The sequence below is a fragment of the Canis lupus genome, chromosome 2 (assembly GCF_011100685.1).
Source record: "Canis lupus familiaris isolate Mischka breed German Shepherd chromosome 2, alternate assembly UU_Cfam_GSD_1.0, whole genome shotgun sequence".
NCBI classification, from domain to species: Eukaryota; Metazoa; Chordata; class Mammalia; order Carnivora; family Canidae; genus Canis; species Canis lupus.
Genome location: NC_049223.1, coordinates 4,575,780 through 4,595,339, shown reverse-complemented (window position 1 = coordinate 4,595,339; position 19,560 = coordinate 4,575,780).

The following is a 19,560-nucleotide window of genomic DNA, read 5'->3' as shown; positions in this document are numbered from 1 at the left end:
TAATATCTTTGCCCTTTTTTTTTTTTTAATTTTACAGTTTGATCTGATTTCAAACTTACAGAAATATTACTGGAATAATACAAGGAACTCCCATATACCTTGGTCCAGATTCATTATCTCATTTTTTTTAATTGCCCACCTCTCTTTCCCCTTTTGTTTCTCCTTCCTCCTCCTTTCCCTCCTTCCCTCTCCCTGTGTGTATACATGTCTTTGTGTGGATATATGTTTTCATTTTTCTTAGATAGACTTCTAGGATTGAAATTGCTGGGTTGCATAGTAAGTTTCTGCTTACTTTTTAAAGAACCTGATGCATCTTTCTCTACATCTGCTACAGTATGTTTTTATGGTCTTTTTGATAAAGTCATTTTAGTGTGAGTGAAATAATATCTCATGGATTAATACACATTTATCTACACTAGTGATACCTCCCCTGTTTTATGACCATTTGTATATTTTCTTTGGAGAAATGTCCATTCAGACGACCCTCGCCATCACTTTTGGGTTGTCTTATATGTTGTAAGAGATCATATATTCTGAATACAAGTGCTTTATTGATGGATCCTACTTTTTTCTTTTTTTAAAGATTTTATTTATTTATTCATAAGAGAGAGAGAGAGAGAGAGACAGGCAGAGGGAGAAGCAGGCTCCATGCATGGAGCCCGATGTGGGACTCGATCCCAGGACTCTAGGATCATGCCCTGGGCTGAAGGCAGGCACTAAACCTCTGAGCCACCAGGGATCCCCGGATCTTGTTTTTTTTATCCAGTCCAACCATCTCTATTCATTGTAGTGTTTAGTTCATTCAAATTTAGTATTGATATAATTGTTTTTGCACCTCCTATTTTGCTTTTTGTTTCCTGTTTTTCTCATATATAAATAGATCCTTCTGCTCTTCCTTTTTGAATTACATCTTAGTGGTTGATCTAGGGATGGCCATATGCATTAAAGTAGACCATCAGTCTACTTTAATTCTGGTTAAATGTAGGAACTTTGTTTCAGTATATCTCATTTTCTTCTCTGTGCTCTTAGTGTCATGTTATATCTGTGCATGTTACAGCAGTTCAACAATATAGTGACGTAACTTGTGCTTTATATAATCTTATTTCCTCAGTCTTTCTCTGGGAATGTCTCTTATTTTTCCTTTTTGTAAGTATAGTGTTGCTGGATATAGAATACATGATTGCCTTTTTTTTTCTTTTTTAATTTTATTCATGAGAGACACAGAGAGAGGGAGAGAGGGAGGCAGAGACACAAAGAGAGAAGCAGGCTCCATGCAGGGACCCTGACGTGGGACTTGATCCTGGGTCTCCAGGATCACACCCTGGGCCGAAGGCAGGAGCTAAACCACTGAGCCATCCAGGGATCCTGACATTTTTTTTTTCTTTAATCATTTTGAATATGTTATCCCATAGACTCCTGGCTTTTTTTTTTTTTTTGTGAGGAGTCAGCTGTTAATCATAATTTTGGTTTCCTTTTCTGATAGGTTGTTTTTTTTTTCTCTTGATGATTTCAAAGTTTTGTTTTGTTTTTGTTTGCTTATCCTTATCTTTTACCAGTTTGACTATGATGATGTGTTGAGGTGTGGATGTCCCTGTGTTTTTACTATTTGGGGTTTATTGGGTTTCATGGATCTGTAGATTAGCTTTTTATCAAATTTAAGCAGTTTTTGGCAGTTATTTCTTCAGATACATTTATCTGTCTTTTTCTGTCTTGTCCTTCTGGGAGTCTCCTTACATGTGTGTTGGTACAGTTAATGTTGATATGGTCTCTGAGGCTTTGTTCATTTTCTTCATTGTTTTTTCTCCCTCTCTACTTAAGATTGAATAATTTCTATTATTGAAGTTCACTGATTCTTCTTTATTTTCAATAAAATATGTTGGAATGTAGACTTGGTCTTTGGATTGAAAAAATAACACCTAGCTGTGGATATAAGAATTGGGAGAGTTGGGCAGCACTGGTGGTGCAGCGGTTTAGTGCCGCCTGCAGCTCAGGGTGTGATCCTGGAGACCTGGGATGGAGTCCCATGTCAGGCTCCCTGCATGGAGCCTGCTTCTCCCTCTGCTTGTGTCTCTGCCCCCCCCCCCCTCTCTGTGTGTGTGTCTCTCATGAATACATAAATAAAATCTTAAAAAAAAGAATCGGAGAGTTGATATATATATGAACTGAGGACTTTATTTCTGTACAAATTCTCTCTTGCCCTCATCCTATTACAGGTGAATACCCATCCTTTTAGACAAGAATGTGGATCCCCAACTCCATTTAGGCCATGGACTTAATTTATATATAAATGCTGTGTTGTCTTCAGTCTTGCATCATATGGTAGTATGATGAGTAGATAATCTTATGAATTTAAGAATGCATTTAATGAGAAAGAAAATTACAAAGCTAATTACAAAGCTGCCTGAGTGGGAGGGTGAGCAGGTACATATTTCTCAAAACTAGTTTGGAGAGCTTGATAGGAATCTCTTGCTGTTCTGGAAGTATGACTGTTTCCTTATATTCAGGAAACCTGGAACCTGAGAGGGCTGGTAAGGTGCTTTGGCTAATGAAGGGAGAAGTCTAATGTTAGTTTAAGCTCTTCTGCACTCTCAGCATTTGGTTTGACAAAAACTGCTTGAGTGCTTATGAAGGGCCAGATACTAAGTGTGAAGAGTGAGCCCTCATGGGGACTCTATTTTAGATATTGTATAAAAGGGTTGCTTGGAGGTGCAAAGAGGCTTCAGAAGAAGACAGTCCAGGATGGATATCTGGATTCCTTAAGAGCTAAGAAGAAAGAAAGCCTGACCGAATAAACTGTATTCACTCAGGTCAAGGGAATTGCAGATCAGATCAGCTGTGGGTACCAAAGTGGCCCTGAGAGAGTCAGCTTTAAATAATTGCTGAGCACCTGGCTGGCTCTGTCAGTAGAGCATGTGACTCTTCATCTTGGGGTCATGAGTATAAGCCCCATATTGGGTGTGGAACCTGCTTTAAAACAAAAACCTAGGGATGCCTGGGTTGCTCAGTGGTTGAGTGCTTCCCTTCAGCCCAGGGCATGATCCTGGAGTCCCGGGATTGAGTCCCGCATCGGCCTCCCTGCATGGAGCCTGCTTCTCTCTCTGTCTCTGCGTCTCTCTCTGTCTCTCATGAATAAATAAAATCTTAAAAAAAATTTTTTTTTGCCAAATCCAGCCTGCTTAAAACCATCTTACAGCCAGGAGAGCCTGAGTGGCTCAGTCTGTTAAGTGGCTGCATTTGGCTCAGGTCTTGATCCCAGGGTCCTGGGATGGAGCCCCTGTGTAAGACTCCCTGCTCAATGGGAAGCCTGCTTCTCCCTCATTCTGCTTATGCTCTCTTGTGCAATCTCTCTCTCTCTCTCTCTCTCTCTCTTTCTGTCTATCTCAAATAAATCTTTAAAAGAAACCAAACAGTAGCATCAGCCAGATAAGAGCTCAACCACTCCCTATAGTTTTGACCCTGGCAAAGTCAGACCAGACAGCCAGCTGTGAGAGGAGAGATGGAATTAAGCAGGAAAGAAGAAAAGGCCATGCCAGCCTTCTCCCCCTACCCTAATCACCTACTGCAGGTGGTTAACCTGTAGCCTGGCCTGGCTAATTAACTCTTGCCTTTTGGTGTTTCTATACTTATATGGGGCTGGACATTCTGTTTCAGTGCCATTTTAAGTAAAGTTTTTCAACCTGGATTGAGAGAAAAATATCTGAATATTTAAAAGACTACCGGGAGATGATTTTGCTGTGTGATAATATCCTATGAATCAAAAATAGTGGTTACAGGGATGCCTGGGTGGCTCAGCAGTTTAGTGCCTACGTTTAGCCCTGGGCGTGATTCTGGAGACCTGGGATCGAGTCCGACGTCAGGCTCCCTGCATGGAGCCTGCTTCTCCCTCTGCCTGTGTCTTGGCCTCTCTCTTTCTCCCCATGTCTCTCGTGAATAAATAAAAAAATCTTTAAAAAAAAATAGTGGTTACATATATTAAGATTTTTGGGGTGCCTGGCTGGCTCAGTCTAAAGAGTGTGACTCCTGTCTTGAGGTTGTGAGTTCAAGCCCCATATTGGGTTGTAGAGATTACTAAGAAAAAATAAGTTTAAAGAAATTTGAACATTTTTTTGTGGTATAATTTCATTTGTATGATTTTTCAAAATCTGAAATAGTTCTGTCATAATATTCACATAAATGTGAATATGTCATCTTTAACTTTTTAAACAAAATATTATTGCTAAATTAATAAGCAAGAGAAATCCCTTCTGATGACTGCTTTTAGTTGGCCGCAGCTCTTATTTCCCCTTTCATTCTGTTGATAACATTTCTATGATTATGTTAAAACTCAGAAATTATCTTGTGAGGTCCTTCTTTACTCTTTCATATTGGTAAACTTAAGGTTATTTCTTTGGTTCTTTAGGCTTCTATTTTCTTCTGTCGTCTGTATGCCTGTGGTTTCTTAGTCTTTCTCTCCAGCCCTTCTGTTAAGGGTTGGCTACATGGCCAACCGTTTTCTCTGTTTCTCCTTTTTTTGCAAAGGTTGACAAAAATTACCTGGGGAAAAATTTTTTCACAAACCTCCAGACTATTCCCTATGTACCTAATAATATTAGCATGAAGTAATCCATATAATCAGTAACCATGGTGATCTGTAAGGTAGTAAGTATATCAAGATTCCTGTGGATTAATATGACAGAACTGAAGAGCAGGGGCACCTGGGTGGCTCAGTGGTTGAACCATCTGCCTTTGGAAATTCGTTTATATTTCCTTGGTATTGGTGGTGATCTCTCCTTTTTCATTCGTGATTTTATTAATTAGTGTATTTTCTCTTTTGTTTTTAATAAGACTGGCTAACGGTTTATCTATCTTATTGATTCTTTCAAAGAACCAACTCCTAGTTTTGTTGATTTCTTCCACAGTACTTTTGCTAGTTCATTGAGTTCTGCTCAAATCTGTATTAACTCTCTTCTTCTGCTGGGTATAGATTTTTTGCTGTCCTTTCTCCAGTTCCTTTAGGAGCAAGGTTAGCTTGTGTATTTGAGGGTTTTTTTTTTCCAATTTTTTGAGGGATGCTTGCATTGCGATGTATTTCCCTCTTACGACTGCTTTTGCTGTATCCCAAAGATTTTGAACGGTTGTATCTTCATTTTCATTAGTTTCCATGAAACTTTTTAATTCTTCTCTAATTTCCTGGTTTTCCCATTCATCTTGTAGCAGGATGCTCTTTCACCTTCATGTATTTGAGTTTCTTCCAAATTTCTTCTTGTGATTTAGTTCTAGTTTCAAAGCATTATGGTCTGAAAATAAGCAGGGGACAGTCCCAATCTTTTGGTATTGGTTAAGACCTGATTTGTGACCCAGTATGTGGTCTATTCTGGAGAAAGTTCCCTGTACACTTGAGAAGAATGTGTATTCGGTTGCGTTTGTATGTAAAGTTCTGTAAATATCTGTGAAATCATCTGGTCCAGTGTATCATTTAAAGCTCTTGTTTCTTTGGAAATGTGTGCATAGAAGATGTGTCATTTGCACAAAGCTCCGTGTTGAAGTCTCCCAGTATTAGTGTATTATTATCTAAGTATGTCTAAACTTTGGTTATTAATTGATTGACCAGCTCCCATATTAGGTACATAAATATCATGATTGTTAGGTCCTCTTGTTGGATAGATCCTTTAAGTATGATATAGTGTCCCTCTTCATCTCTCACTACAGTCTTCAGGGTAAATTTTAGTTTATCTGACATAAGGATGGCTACCCCTGCTTTCTTTTGGGGACCATTTGAATGGTAAATGGTTCTCCAACCTTTTATTTTCAGGCTGTGGTGTCCTTACGTCTAAAATGAGTCTCTTGTAGACAGCAAATAGATGGGTCTTGCTTTTTTTTTGGGCGGAGGGGGGAGGTTGCTTTTTTGTCCAGTCTGAAACCCTGCACCTTTTGTTGGGGTCATTAAGCCCATTCACGTTCAGAGTTACTACCGAAAGATATGAATTTAGTGTCATCATGATACCTATTCAGTCCCTGTTATTGTGGATTGTTTCCTTGGACTTCCTCTTTCTATTAAGAGTCCACCTTAATATTTTTGCAGAGCTGGTTTGGTGGTCACGTATTCTTTCAGTTTCTGCCTATCTTGGAAGCTCTTTATCTCTCCTTCCATTCTGAATGAGAGCCTTGCTGGATAAAGTATTCTTGGCTGCAGATTCTTCTCATTTAGGACCCTGAATGTATCCTGTCAGCCCTTTGTGGCCTGCCAGGTGTCTGTGGAGAGGTCTGCTGTTACCCTAATACTCCTCCCCATAAAAATTAGGGATTTTTTGTCTCTTGCTGCTTTAGGGATCTTCTCTTTATCTTTGGAATTTGCAAGTTTCACTATTAAATGTCAGGGTGTTGAATGGTGTTTATTGATTTTGGGGGGAATCTCTCTACCTCCTGGATCTGAATGTCTGTTTCCCTTCCCCAGTTAAGGAAGGTCTCACCTATGATTTGTTCAAATACATTTTCTGGTCCTCTGTCCCTCTCAGCACCCTCTGGAACCCCAATTAAAGGTAGGTTTTTCCTTCTGAGGCTGTCATTTATTTCCCTTAACCTTTCCTCATGATCTTTTAATTGTTTTTCTTTTTCCTCAGTTTCCCTCCTTGCCATCAACTTGTCTTCTGTGTCACTGACTTGTTTTTCTGCCTCATTAACCCTCATCGTTAGGACTTCTAGTTTCGATTGCATCTCATTCAATTGATTTTTTTTTTTTTTTAAGATTTTATTTATTCATGAGAGACAGAGAGAGAGAGAGGCAGAGTCACAGGCAGAGGGAGAAGCAGGCTCCATGCAGGGAGCCCGATATGGGACTCAATCCCAGGACCCCAGGATCATGACCTGGGCCAAAGGCAGATGCTCAATGCTGAGCCACCCTGGTGCCCCTCATTTAATTGATTTTTAATTTCGGCCTGGTTAGATCTAAATTCTGCAGTCATGAAGTCTCTTGAATCCTTTATGCTTTTCTCCAGAGCCACCAGTAGCTTTATATTTGTGCTTCTGAATTGGCTTTCTGACATCGGTTTGTAATCCAAATTCTGTAACTCTGTGGGAGGGAGTACTGTTTCTGATTCTTTCTTTTGTGGTGAGGTTTTCCTTCTAGTCATTTTGCTCAGTGCAGAATGACCAAAAACAAGTTGTACTGGAAAAAGGAAGGAAAATAAAAAGAAAAAGGGAAAACAACAAAAACAAAAACAGAAAACAAAACAAAACAAAAAAACAAAACAAGGGGGGCTATCCTCTGATTCTATATACTGTAGATCCCTCGACTTCCCCTGGAGCTTTCCAGTGCTCTTTAGTCAATAACTTGCTTTTCCCCTGTCCTAGCTCGTCTTCTGGGGGAGGGTCCTAACTGTGCTCATTCTCAGGTGTGTGCACCTGGGGCAGCTGCCCTGCCCCCTGCCAGATGCATGGCTCAGTGTGAGCTGTTTATCCTGTGAGGCCCCTGCTCAGTCCCAGGTACAAGGTGACAGCAGGAGGAACAACAGTGGCAGCGGCCAGGTCTCCAGCCCTGGAGTCAGCTCCTGCAGTAACTACCGCAGCTCCCAGTCCGCAGAGGCCTGGACACTCCGGGGGCATGGGGCACCGATCACAGCTTGGCCACCCGGTGATAGCATCCTCACTGTCCTGTGTCCTCCCGGCCTCCGCCTGTCCCAAGGGGAGCATGGGATCCTGGGCTGTGTTCTCCGGCACCCTGGGCTCCGGGGCCTGTGCTGCTGGAATTGTGCTCCTGGGGCCACGCAGACCCCTAGCCATCTGCCTTTGGCTCAGGGCATGATCCTGGGGTCCTGGGATCAACTGCCACTCGGGCTCCCCATAGGGAGACTGCTTCTCCCTCTGCCTGTGTCTGCTTCTCTCTGTGTGTCTCATGAATAAATAAATAAAATTTTAGAAAACAAAACAAAGCTGGAGAGCAAATGCGGTCTTGAGGTAAGATGATAAAGTTGAACCATTTAGGAAAGAGTAGAAAGCTGGTTCATGATTAATTTGTGAACTGATTTTTTTCCTTTGATCATTTAAAAGTTTTTTTAGTTCCTTTATTATATAAACAAATAAGAATGTTTTATCATTACTGTTAATCCTTTTTTCCTATATTAGCATTTATGCTAAGTTTATTTGGTCACAGATTTTTGTGGCCAAATGTATTGATACTTTCTTTTAGAACTTCTGTTTGAAAAATCTACCACTCATCGGTAATACCACTCATATATATTTTTTTCTGAAATATTTAATAGTTTAATGGTTTCATTAGATTAAACACTTTTACTAATAGGTTTATTTTGGTGTATGATGTGTGTAGTTAAGTTCTGCTCACTAATTGATTTTTCCCAAAGCATTTTTATTTTCCATTGATAATGCTTATTTTTTGTAGACAACATAGTATTTAATAATTATATTTTTACATTTATGAAGTATATATTTTATACTTTATTATCTAATGCAGAAATTTCATTTGTTAATCTTGGAACACATTTAAAGCTATTTTATTATTTTAGCCAGAAAATTATTATAGTTTTATGCAAAATCAACACGTATTATTTATTGTTGAAAATTTAGACAATATAAATAACTAAGTAAATATGTAGTAGTAGTATTAATCTCTGGCACTCAGATGGATGTAGATATACCTCATTCTCCTAACACTGGTTCCTCCCCATGCAAAGATCTGAGGGGTGATGCTAAATTTTTGTCTACCTCCTCCCCATCTGAAGGCTTCTTAGAATGCAAAAAAAGTCTGGGAATAGAGTAAAGAAGTCTGGCAACAAAGAGGATGCCTATAACAACTGTCTGGGCATCAACTCCCTATGAAATTTAGAGGTTCAATGTTTGCACAGATTCTGGGACAAATAAAAAAGATTTTAAGATTTAATGAAGTAGAGATGCCAGAGATTCCTGCTCATTTTTCTGTTGAAAATAGGAAGTCATTGGCTGTAGTACCATTAAGTACTTTTCCCTTACAGGAAACAAAGACTTGTGTGGGAAGGGTTCAAGTAGGCACAATGCTATATCCCCTCCCAATGTAGGGAGTCAGGTATTAACACAGGGGTTGACTTGGATTATGTAGGGGAGAAGTTTGGAAGTAAAACAGAGGCCCAAGTTGAAAATTTAACTTGGATTCCTAATCTGAGTTTTAATATTTGAAAGTTACAAAGAGGAGTTATAAATGTTCCACTCTAGAAGTATCAGTGAGGGTTGACAGCACCTGAAAGACTCCTAACTTTGGGAAACAAACAAGGGGTAGTGGAAGGGGAGGTGGGCAGGGGATTGGGGTGACTGGGTGATGGGCTCTGAGGGGGACACTTGACAGGATGAGCACTGGGCGTTATGCTATATGTTGGCATATCGAATTCCAATAAAAAATATACAAAGAAAACAAGTGTTTTAGATCAACTCTTAATGTAATTATTGACATAGCTGAATTTAAGTCATTATTCATATCCCATTTATGTCATCTGCTCTGTTTTCCTCTGCTTTACTTCTTTTGGATTATTGAGTATATTTTAGTCACTACTCTTGATTTTCATTATGTGTCTTTAACTTAACACATTCTATCTTTAAATAGTGTTATAAAACTATAAGAAGTTTATGAGTATATTTTCATTTCACTCTTTTCCTGTGTTTTTATTGTTGTCATACTAGTGCTTCTACATATATTATAAAATCTACAGATTTTTGGTTTTAAACAATTACCTTTTGAAAAAATTAAAAATTCATTTATATTTACTCATACAGTTGCCATTTCTAAAGCTCTTTATTGCTTTGTATAACAAGAACAAATTTGCAAATGCTGCAACTCAATAAAAGTTTGCTGAGTAAATGAAAAAAAAAAAAAGTTCCACTCTGCCTAAGGAATCTCAGAGTCACCATAGATGGTGTCTGCTCTAGAGAGGCATGGAATATGGGAAGAGGGGCTGCAGACATGGTTAAAAAAAATTCACCTACGACCTTCAAGTCTTTTCTCATACGATTCTGATATTTCTACCTCCCCTTTTTTTTCCTCTTAAATGGCCCTTTGGTTACATAGGACCTGCCTGGATAATCCAGGGTAATCTCTTCATTTTAGCAACTTCTGATTAGCAAATGTAATTCTGTCTGCAACCTTAATACCCTGCTGTCCATGGTAAGAACATTTACAGGCTACAATGATTAGGATATGGCCATCTTTGAAGACTATTACTTTCCTTATAATCACTCTTCCCTTTTCCCCTAATAGGTTTTTCCTTAGTAAATCTCTTAGTTTTTCCTTAGTAAACACACCTTAGTAAATCTTGTACTCTACCTAAGCATTTGCTTACTTGAGAACTGAACTAAATCTGAAGTAAATCTAACTTAGTAAATCTTATTTTTTTTCTTTTAAGATTTTATGTATTTATTCATGAGAAACACACAGAGAGAGAGGCACAGAGAGAGGCAGAGGGAGAAGCAGGCTCTATGCAGGGAGCCTGACCTGGGATTCGATCTGGGGTCTCCAGGACCACACCCTGGGCTACAGGAGGCGCTAAACCGCTGAGCCACCGGGACTGCCCTACCTTAGTAAATCTTGTACTCTATGGAACCATCTGCTATTTGAGGACTGAACTAACATAAGTGGTGCCAAGAGTGGTCTGAGGAAACAGGTTTTGAGATTGTCTTGCAGCCAAAAAGAATACCACTGTGAGTGGCAGATGGGGCTTGGGCTTCAAGATCAGGCCCCTGAGGGCCAGCTCGCGGCGTCTGAATGGTACCAAACTCGCCAACCTGGGCCCCGGGTACCACATCCCAGACAGAGGTCTCAGAAAAATCCACAAAGCAAAAGTGGCAGGGGATTCTGTTGCTGGGAGACCAGAGGAACAGGTGATAGGGACTTTGCAGCTGGCGGGGAGGAGGCAAGGAGGTCGGGGAGAGGCACTCACCTTGCTGGCCTGAGTCTGGAGAGCTGAGCCCTGGGTGACCACCCAGGGCGCTTGGCCGTCTTTCTTCTGGTGGCCCCGCAGCACGTACCTAGGTCGTGGAACCTTACCTGGGGTCTACTCCGGCCCACTGAGCAACAAAATGTCTTCAGCTGCCTTTGGACCCCTTTGTAATTCTCCGTAGGGAGCGCTTTACAGACAGTTTTGATGTGATTTAACGGATTTTCAACAGTAGTAGAAAGGAAATTAAGGGGACGCCTGGGTGGCTGAGTGGGTGAGCATCTGCCTTTGTTTCAGGTTGTGATCCTGGGTCCTGGGAACCCCAGTCGGGTTCCTGGCACGGAGCCTGTGTCTCCCTCTGCCTATGTCTCTGCCTCTCTGTGTCTCAGAATAACTAAAATCTTAAAAAAAGAAATGAAATTACGTATATGTAGTAGTTTGTTTTTAATGGACATCCTATACCAATGTTATTAAAGAGAGCATGCTGAGAGAAGTAATTCCCAGAATTACTTTGGATACAGGGCAGTATCTGACTTCTATCTGTGTACAGTTTGTACCTATATTATTTACTGAGGGACCTTGGAAGGAGATTTGGAATTGGGAAGATGGTTCTGACTGTGAATAGGAAGTCTCATTTTTCTGAAAATGTGTACTCTTCCCGTGTTTATCAGTATTCCATGACGCAATAGAAACATTATGGTTTTAGAAATTCTGAGCTTATTATACGTGCGGTCTCTGTTCTTTTCATTGTGATAATTAAGAAAAATTTTGCAATCACTCACTATGTTGTACACCTGAACCTAATACAACGCTGTATGTTGTATTAACAACGTGTTGTTAACCACGCTGTATGTTAACAAACTGGAACTAAAATGAAAACTTAAAAAAAATTTTTTTTTTTAATTTTTTTTATTTATTTATGATAGTCACAGAGAGAGAGAGAGAGAGAGAGAGGCAGAGACACAGGCAGAGGGAGAAGCAGGCTCCATGCACCGGGAGCCCGATGTAGGATTCGATCCTGGGTCTCCAGGATCGTGCCCTGGGCCAAAGACAGGCGCTAAACCGCTGCACCACCCAGGGATCCCTAAAAAAATTTTTTTATAGAATACCTTCCAGTTATTAAAATGTACCTTAAATTTCCGCAAATTATTCATTGACTATCACATGAAAAGACGGATAAATGAATGGAACAGGTAAGAAAATGCCAAACACCTAAGTATATGTTAAGACTTTGTAACTTGATGCTGGTGACATTTCATATTAGTAGGAAAAGGTGAATCATTCATAATGTTGATGACATATCTGCTATTTGGGGAAACTAGCTAGAATTTTATCTCATAAAAATAAGTTCCAGATGAAATACAGATTAAAAATGTTAAATATGCAAAATACAGTACAAAAGAAGAGAACACGAATGCTTCTATACCCATTTTTTATGTTGACAAAGACCATTCTTAAGAAAGACTTTTTTTTTATAATAAATTTATTTTTTATTGTGTTCAATTTGTCAACATACAGAATAACACCCAGTGCTCATCCCGTCAAGTGCCCCCCTCAGTCCCCGTCACCCATTCACCCCGCCTCCACCCTCCTCCCCTTCCACCAGCCCTAGTTTTTTTGGTGGGGTCTTTGTCCGGTTTTGGAATTAAGGTGATGCTAGCCTCATAGAACGAGTTTGGAAGTACTCCATCTCTTTCTATTTTTCCAAACAGCTTTAGTAGAATAGATATGGTTTCTTCTTTAAAAGTATGGTAGAATTCCCCAGGGAAGCCATCTGGCCCTGGACTCTGTCTTGGGAGGTTTTTGATGACTGCTTCAATTTCCTCCCTGGTTATTGGCCTGTTCAGATTTTCTATTTCTTCCTCTTCCAGTTTTGGTAGTTGTGGTTTTCAAGAAATGTGTCCATTTCTTCTAGACTGCCTAATTTATTGGCGCATAGCTGCTCATACTAAGTTTTTATTTTTTTCATACTAAGTTTTTAAAATCGTTTGCATTTCCTTGGTATTTGGTTATCTCTCCTTTGTCATTCATGATTTTATTGAGTCTTTTCTCTCTTCTTTTTAATAAGGCTGGCTAATGGTTTATCAATCTTATTAATTCTTTCAAGGAACCAACTCCTAGTTTTTTTTTATCTGTTCCACAGGTCTTCTGGTCTCTATTTAATTGAATTCACCTCGAATCTTTATTAATTCTCTACTTCTGTTGGGTGTAGGATCTATTTGCTGTTTTTTTCCCAGCTCCTTTAGGTGCAATGTTAGCTTTTGTATTTGAATTCTTTCCAGTTTTTGGATGGATGCTTGTATTGCCATGTATTTCCCCTTCAGGAATGCTTTTGCTGTATCCCAAAGATTTTGAACGGTTGTATCTTCATTCTCATGAGTTTCCAGGAATCTTTTTAATTCTTCTCTAATTTCCTGGTTGACCCTTTCATCGTTTAGCATGATGGTCTTTAACCTCCAAGTGTTTGAAATCCTTCCAAACTACTTGTGATTTAGTTTTCTAGTTTCAAAGCTTTATGGTCTGAAAATATGCAGGGGATTATGCCAATTTTGGTAAATGTTAATACCTGATTTGTGACCCAGTATGTGGTCTATTCTGGAGAAAGTTCCATGTGCACTTAAGAAGAATGTGTATTCAGTTGCATTTGGATTTCAAGTTCTGTAAATATCTATGAAATCCATCTCGTCTAGTGTATCATTTAAAGCTCTTGTTTCTTTGGAGATGTTATGCTTAGAAGATCTGTCGACTGTAGAAAGCGCTACATTCAAGTCACCAAGTATAAGTTTATTATTACCTAAGTATGTCTTAACTTTGGTTATTAATTGAGTGCTATACTTGGCAGCTTCCACATTCGGAGCATAAATATTGATGATTGTTAGGTCCTCTTGTTGGTAGATCCTTCACGTATCATATAGTGTCCCTCTTCATCTCTTACTAGTCTTTGGGATAAACTTTATTTGATATGAGGATGGCTACCCCTGCTTTCTTTTGAAGACCATTTGAATGGTAAATGGTTCTCCAACCTTTTATTTTCAGGCTGTAGGTGTCTTTATGTCTAAAATGAGTCTCTTAGCAGCAATATCCGCAATAGCCAAACTGTGGAAGGAGCCTCGGTGTCCATCGAGAGATGAATGGATAAAGAAGATGTGGTCTATGTATACAATGGAATATTACTCAGCCATTAGAAATGACAAATACCCACCATTTGCTTCGACGTGGATAGAACTGGAGGGTATTATGCTGAGTGAAATAAGTCAATCAGAGAAGGACAAACACTATATGGTCTCATTCATTTGGGGAATATAAATAATAGTGAAAGGGAATAGAGGGGAAGGGAGAAGAAATGGGTAGGAAATATCAGAAAGGGAGACAGAAGATCGAAGTCTCCTAATTCTGGGAAATGAACTAGGGGTGGTGGATGGGGAGGAGGGCGGGTGGTGGGGGTGACTGGGTGGCGGGCACTGAGGGGGGCAGTTGACGGGATGAGCACTGGGTGTTATTCTGTATGTTGGCAAATTGAACACCAATAAAAAATACATTATTAATAAGTAAAATGAGTCTCTGTAGACAGCAAATAGATGGATCTTGCTTTTTTATCCAGTCTGAAACCCTGCGCCTTATGATGGGGTCATTAAGCCCGTTCACATTCAGAGTTACTATTGAAAGATATGAATTTAGTGTCATCATGATACCTATTCAGTTCCTGTTTTGTGGATTGTTTCCTTGGACTTTCTCTATTACAGAGTCTCCCTTAGTATTTCTTGCAGAGCTGGTTTGGTGCTCATCATATTCTTTCAGTTTCTGCCTGTCTTGGAAGCTCCTTATCTCCCCTTCTATTTTGAATGAGAGCCTTGCTGGATAAAGTATTCTTGGCTGCAGGTTCTTCTCATTTAGGACCATGACTGTATCCTGCCAGCCCTTTCTGGCCTGCCAGGTCTCTGTGGAGAGGTCTGCTGTTATCCTAATACTTCTCCCCATAAAAGATTTCTTGTCTCTTGCTGCTTTAAGGATCTCTCTTTATCTTTGGAATTTGCAAGTTTCACTATTAAGTGTTGACGTGTTGAGTGGTTTTTATTGATTTTTGGGGGGCGGGGAATCTCCCTATCTCCTGGATCTAAATACCTGTTTACCTCTCCAAGTTAGGGAAGTTCTCAGCTGTGATTTTTCAAATACACTTCCTGGACCTCTGTCCCTTTCGGCACCCTCTGGAACCAGAATTAAACGTAGATTTTTCCTTCTAAGGCTGTCATTTATTTCCCTTAACCTAGCCTCATGATCTTTTTTTTTTTCCTCAGCTTCCTTCCTTGCCATCATCCTGTCTTCTATGTCACTCACTCGTTTTTCTACCTCATTAACCACTGTCATTAGGACCTCCAGTTTGGATTGCATCTCATTTAATTGATTTTATTTTTTTTTAAGATTTTATTTATGAGGGAGAGAGAGAGAGAGAGAGAGAAGCAGCTCCATGCAGGGAGCCCGACGTGGGACTCGATCCTGGGTCTCCAGAATCCGGCCCTGGGCTGAAGGCAGCGTTAAATCCCTGTGCCACCTGGGCTGCCCATTTAATTGATTTTTAATTTCGGCCTGATGAGATCTAAATTCTGCAGTCATGAAGTCTCTTGAATCCTTTATACTTTTTTCTAGAACCACCAGTAGCTTTATAATCGTGCTTCTGAATTCGCTTTCTGACATTGAATTGTAATCCAAATTTTGTAACTCTGTGGGAGAGAGGACTGTTTCTGATTCTTCAGTGGCGAGTTTTCCTTCTAGTCATTTTGCTCAATGTAGAGTGGCCAAAAAGAAGTTGTACTGGAAAAAGGAGAGAGAGAAGCAAAAAGGGGGGGCGGGGCGAAACAAACAATACAAATAACAAGGGGGAGTATCCTCTGATTCTGTATACTGTAAATCCCTCGACTTCCCCTGGAACTTTCCAGCGCTGCTTGGTCAAGAACTTGCTTTCCCTGTCCTTCCAGCTGGTCTTCTGGGGGAGGGGCCTGCTTCTCCCAGCAGTGCTGATTCTCAGGTTTGTGCACCTGGGGCAGCTGCCCAGCCCCTGCCAGGTGCACAGTTCAGTGGGAGCTGTTTATCCTGTGAGGCCCGTGCTCAGTCCCAGGTACAAGGCGACACCAGGCGGAACAACAGTGGCTGCGGCCAGCTCTTCAGCCCCGGAATCAGCTCTGGCAGTTAACTACCGCAGCTCCTGGTCCGCAGGGGCCTGGATGCTCCGGGGGCGGGGGGGTGCCTGGCAGCAGGAGCGTCCTTGCTGCCCTGTGTCCACGTCCCCGTCTCCGCCTGTCCCGGGAGGAGCGGATCCTGGCCTGTGACCCCCGCGCCCTGGGCTCCGGGGCCTGCACCGCTGGAACTGTGCTCCCGAGCGGCACAGTGGTCACCGCCTGAGCTGCTGCCCGAGCTGCTCCTGGGGCCCCTCTGGGCGCGCTGCAGCACTTTAGAGAGCTCCACCGTGGTGTGTGGTGCCCTCCCCGCTGGGGGGCGCAGTTTCTCTGTCAGTACCCCTCGGATCCTGAGGGCATCCCCGCCCCTCCTGGAATCCTGCCTGAGCTCCCTGCAAGTGCCTTTCCACACAGGAAGATTGGTCAACCTCCTGCTTCTCCGGGACTGGCCTTTCCTGTCCTGGGGTCACTTGCTGCCAGGTCTGAGCCAGGCTCTTCGCGGGGCCTCCTCCCCCTTGGATGCTTTTTATTTTTAGAGGTGCTAACTCTTCTCACTGTAGCATTCCAGCTGTTCTCTTTAAATCTCAGGCCGAATTCTTCATGTTCTCTTAAATAAGTAAACTCCTTTTTATTTTAAAAGTGGTTTTAAAAAATCCATGGATGCTACATTTGTGGTGAGCATAGTATAATGCATACAGAAACTGAATGCCTATGCTGTACACCTGCAACTACTGTAACGGGTTAACTATACTCAAGTAGAAAAAACGTTTAACTCCATAAAAAAAAAAATGAAAAAGGAGATATAAGAACTGATACCACAGGTATATAAGTATCACAAGAGATTACTGTGAACAGTATGGCAAGTAGCCACATTGAGGAAGTCTACATGGCCAAGAACAAGGAACACCCTTGCTCTACACTGAATATTTCTGTACCCCCACCTCCAAACTCAGGTTTTAAGCCTTAGTGTTCAATGTGATAATATTTGGAGGTGGTGGCTTTTTAGTGCCCTTATAAAGGAGGCGGGAGGGAGCTCCCTTGGCCCTGTCCCTTATGAAGATGCTGGAGGAAGACAGGCACTCATGAACCAGGAAGCAGACCCTCACACTCGACACTGAATCTGTCAGTGCCTTGATTTTGGACTTCCTAGACACCAGAACTATGAGAAATACTAAGATAGTTTATCAAGATAGCTGATCCTAAGCTCAATATGCAAAGTATATTTATTTCTACAAGCTGTAAACAGGAAATGAAATTGATTTTTAAAAATAACATTTAAAATAGGATCAAAAGTATCAAATAACTGAAAATAAATCTAAAATATATCTTGCAGGACCTTTATAAGAAATTTTTTTAAACACCAAGAGTTGAGCAATTAAAATATTGTTTGGAAAACTCAGTATTACAAATGTCTCTTCTCTTCAAAATATTTATAGATTCAATGCAATCCCAATCCAAATCTTTGTATTGTAAAGCTCCATAAGTTGATTATAAAAGACCTATGGAGCCCTTTCCCCCTTTATCCTTTCCATTCCCAAAGATTTCAGTCCAAAAGCACAGGAACAGAAACAAGGAGCGGTGGTGTCCCAGAGGGAGGTATTGGAGCCTGGCACAGAATTGGGAAGGCATAAATGTAGGAGTGCCACCTGAACAGTCTTAGAGCTCAAGACATAGCATCTCTGAAAGGTGAGTAACTTAGGATGAGGTATCACAGACTTCAAAGGTTCAGGAGGCATCCACACAGGGAAGAACAGCCCAGCATGGGTTTTCAGAGCCCTTTTCAGAGCCTGTGAGTGTGGCACACCATCTGCAGGAGTGGCCTGGCATAGGGTATCTCAGAAAGGAGGTATTTATATGTATTTATATGTCTCAAAGTACTTCCCCATAAAATACTAATGAATTGTAATGCGCAAAGTTAACATTCCGGAGAAAAAACTGAAGATACTACTCCAGCGATCAACATCACCAACAAGGGGACAAATCAAAACTGTAGGTCACATGATATGATTGAGATACAGCAATGAGAAGAGTGGAAGACCAGTTCAGTTGTGCTCTTGCTAAAATATACAATCTGAATTTTATCATAAGGAAACATAAGAAAAACCCACATTGAAAGACGTTCTACATTACTGGAATGAACTCTTCAAAGGATTAAAAGTCACAAAAATCAAGACTAAGGAACTGTTCTAAACTGAAAGAGACTAGACACAACATCTGAATTCAATACATGGTTTTGAATAGGACGTTCCTTGCTATGAAGGATACTACAGACAAATGTCAGAGCTTTAAAAGAATATGAGGTTTAGATGATAGAGGGGATAGTTGATGCAGCAATTGCACAACTGGGTATTTACCCCATAGATACAAATGTAGTGAAATGAAGGGGCACCTGCACCTCAATGTTTATGGTAGCAATATCCACAATACCCAAACTGTGGAAGGAGCCAAGATGTCCTTCAACAGAGGAATGGATAAAGAAGATGTGGTATGGGACCCCTGGGTGGCTCAGCGGTTGAGCGTCTGCCTTTGGCTCAGGGCATGATCCTGGGATCCGGGAAGAGTCCCATGTCCGGCTCCCTGCATGGAGCCTGCTTCTCCCCCTGCCTGTGTCTCTGCCTCTCTCTCTCTCTCATGAGTAAATAGATGAATTCTTTAAAAAAAAAAAAAGATGTGGTATACATACAAAGTGGAATATTACTCAGACGTCAGAAAGGATGAATACCTACCACTTACATCAATGGGCATGGAACTAGAGGGTATCAGGCTGAAACAAGTCAACTGGAGAAAGACAATGATCATATGGTCTCCCTCATAGGTGGAATATAAGAAATAGTGCAAGGAGGGGAAACTGAATGGGGAAAAATCAGAGAGGAAGACAAACCATGAGAGACTCAACTCCAGAAAACATACTGAAGGTTGCTGAAAGGGAAGTGAATGGGGGGATGGGGTAAATCGGTGATGGTCATGAAGGAGGGCATGTGACGTGATGAGCACTGGGTGTTATATGCAACTGATGAATTATCGAAAACTATCTGAAAACGATGACCCTTCTAAATGTTGGCAACTTGAATTTAAATTTAAAAACATAATGTATACTTAAGATAGTTTGAATGGGTGTACTTATATGCCAATTTTTAAAAAACACAGTACTGTAAATGGATTTTCTCTTCCTTCTGATTTTTCTTAATAACAATTTTCTCTAGCTTACGTTATAAGGAGAATATAGTATGCAATACATATAACACACAAAACATAGGTTAATTGACTGTTTTGGTACAATAAATATTCTGGTAAACAGCAGATTAGTAGTAGTTAAGTGCTGGGGAGTCAGAAGTTCACAGATTTTCACACAGAGGATCAGTGCCCCTAAGCTCCACATTATTCAAGGGACAATTGTATTAGTGTTGATTTTCTGATTGGCTGGGTTGTATGGTAGCTATGTGGAATGTACTGACTTGCAGGATATAGGGGCCACAGGAATTGGGCACAATTTAACA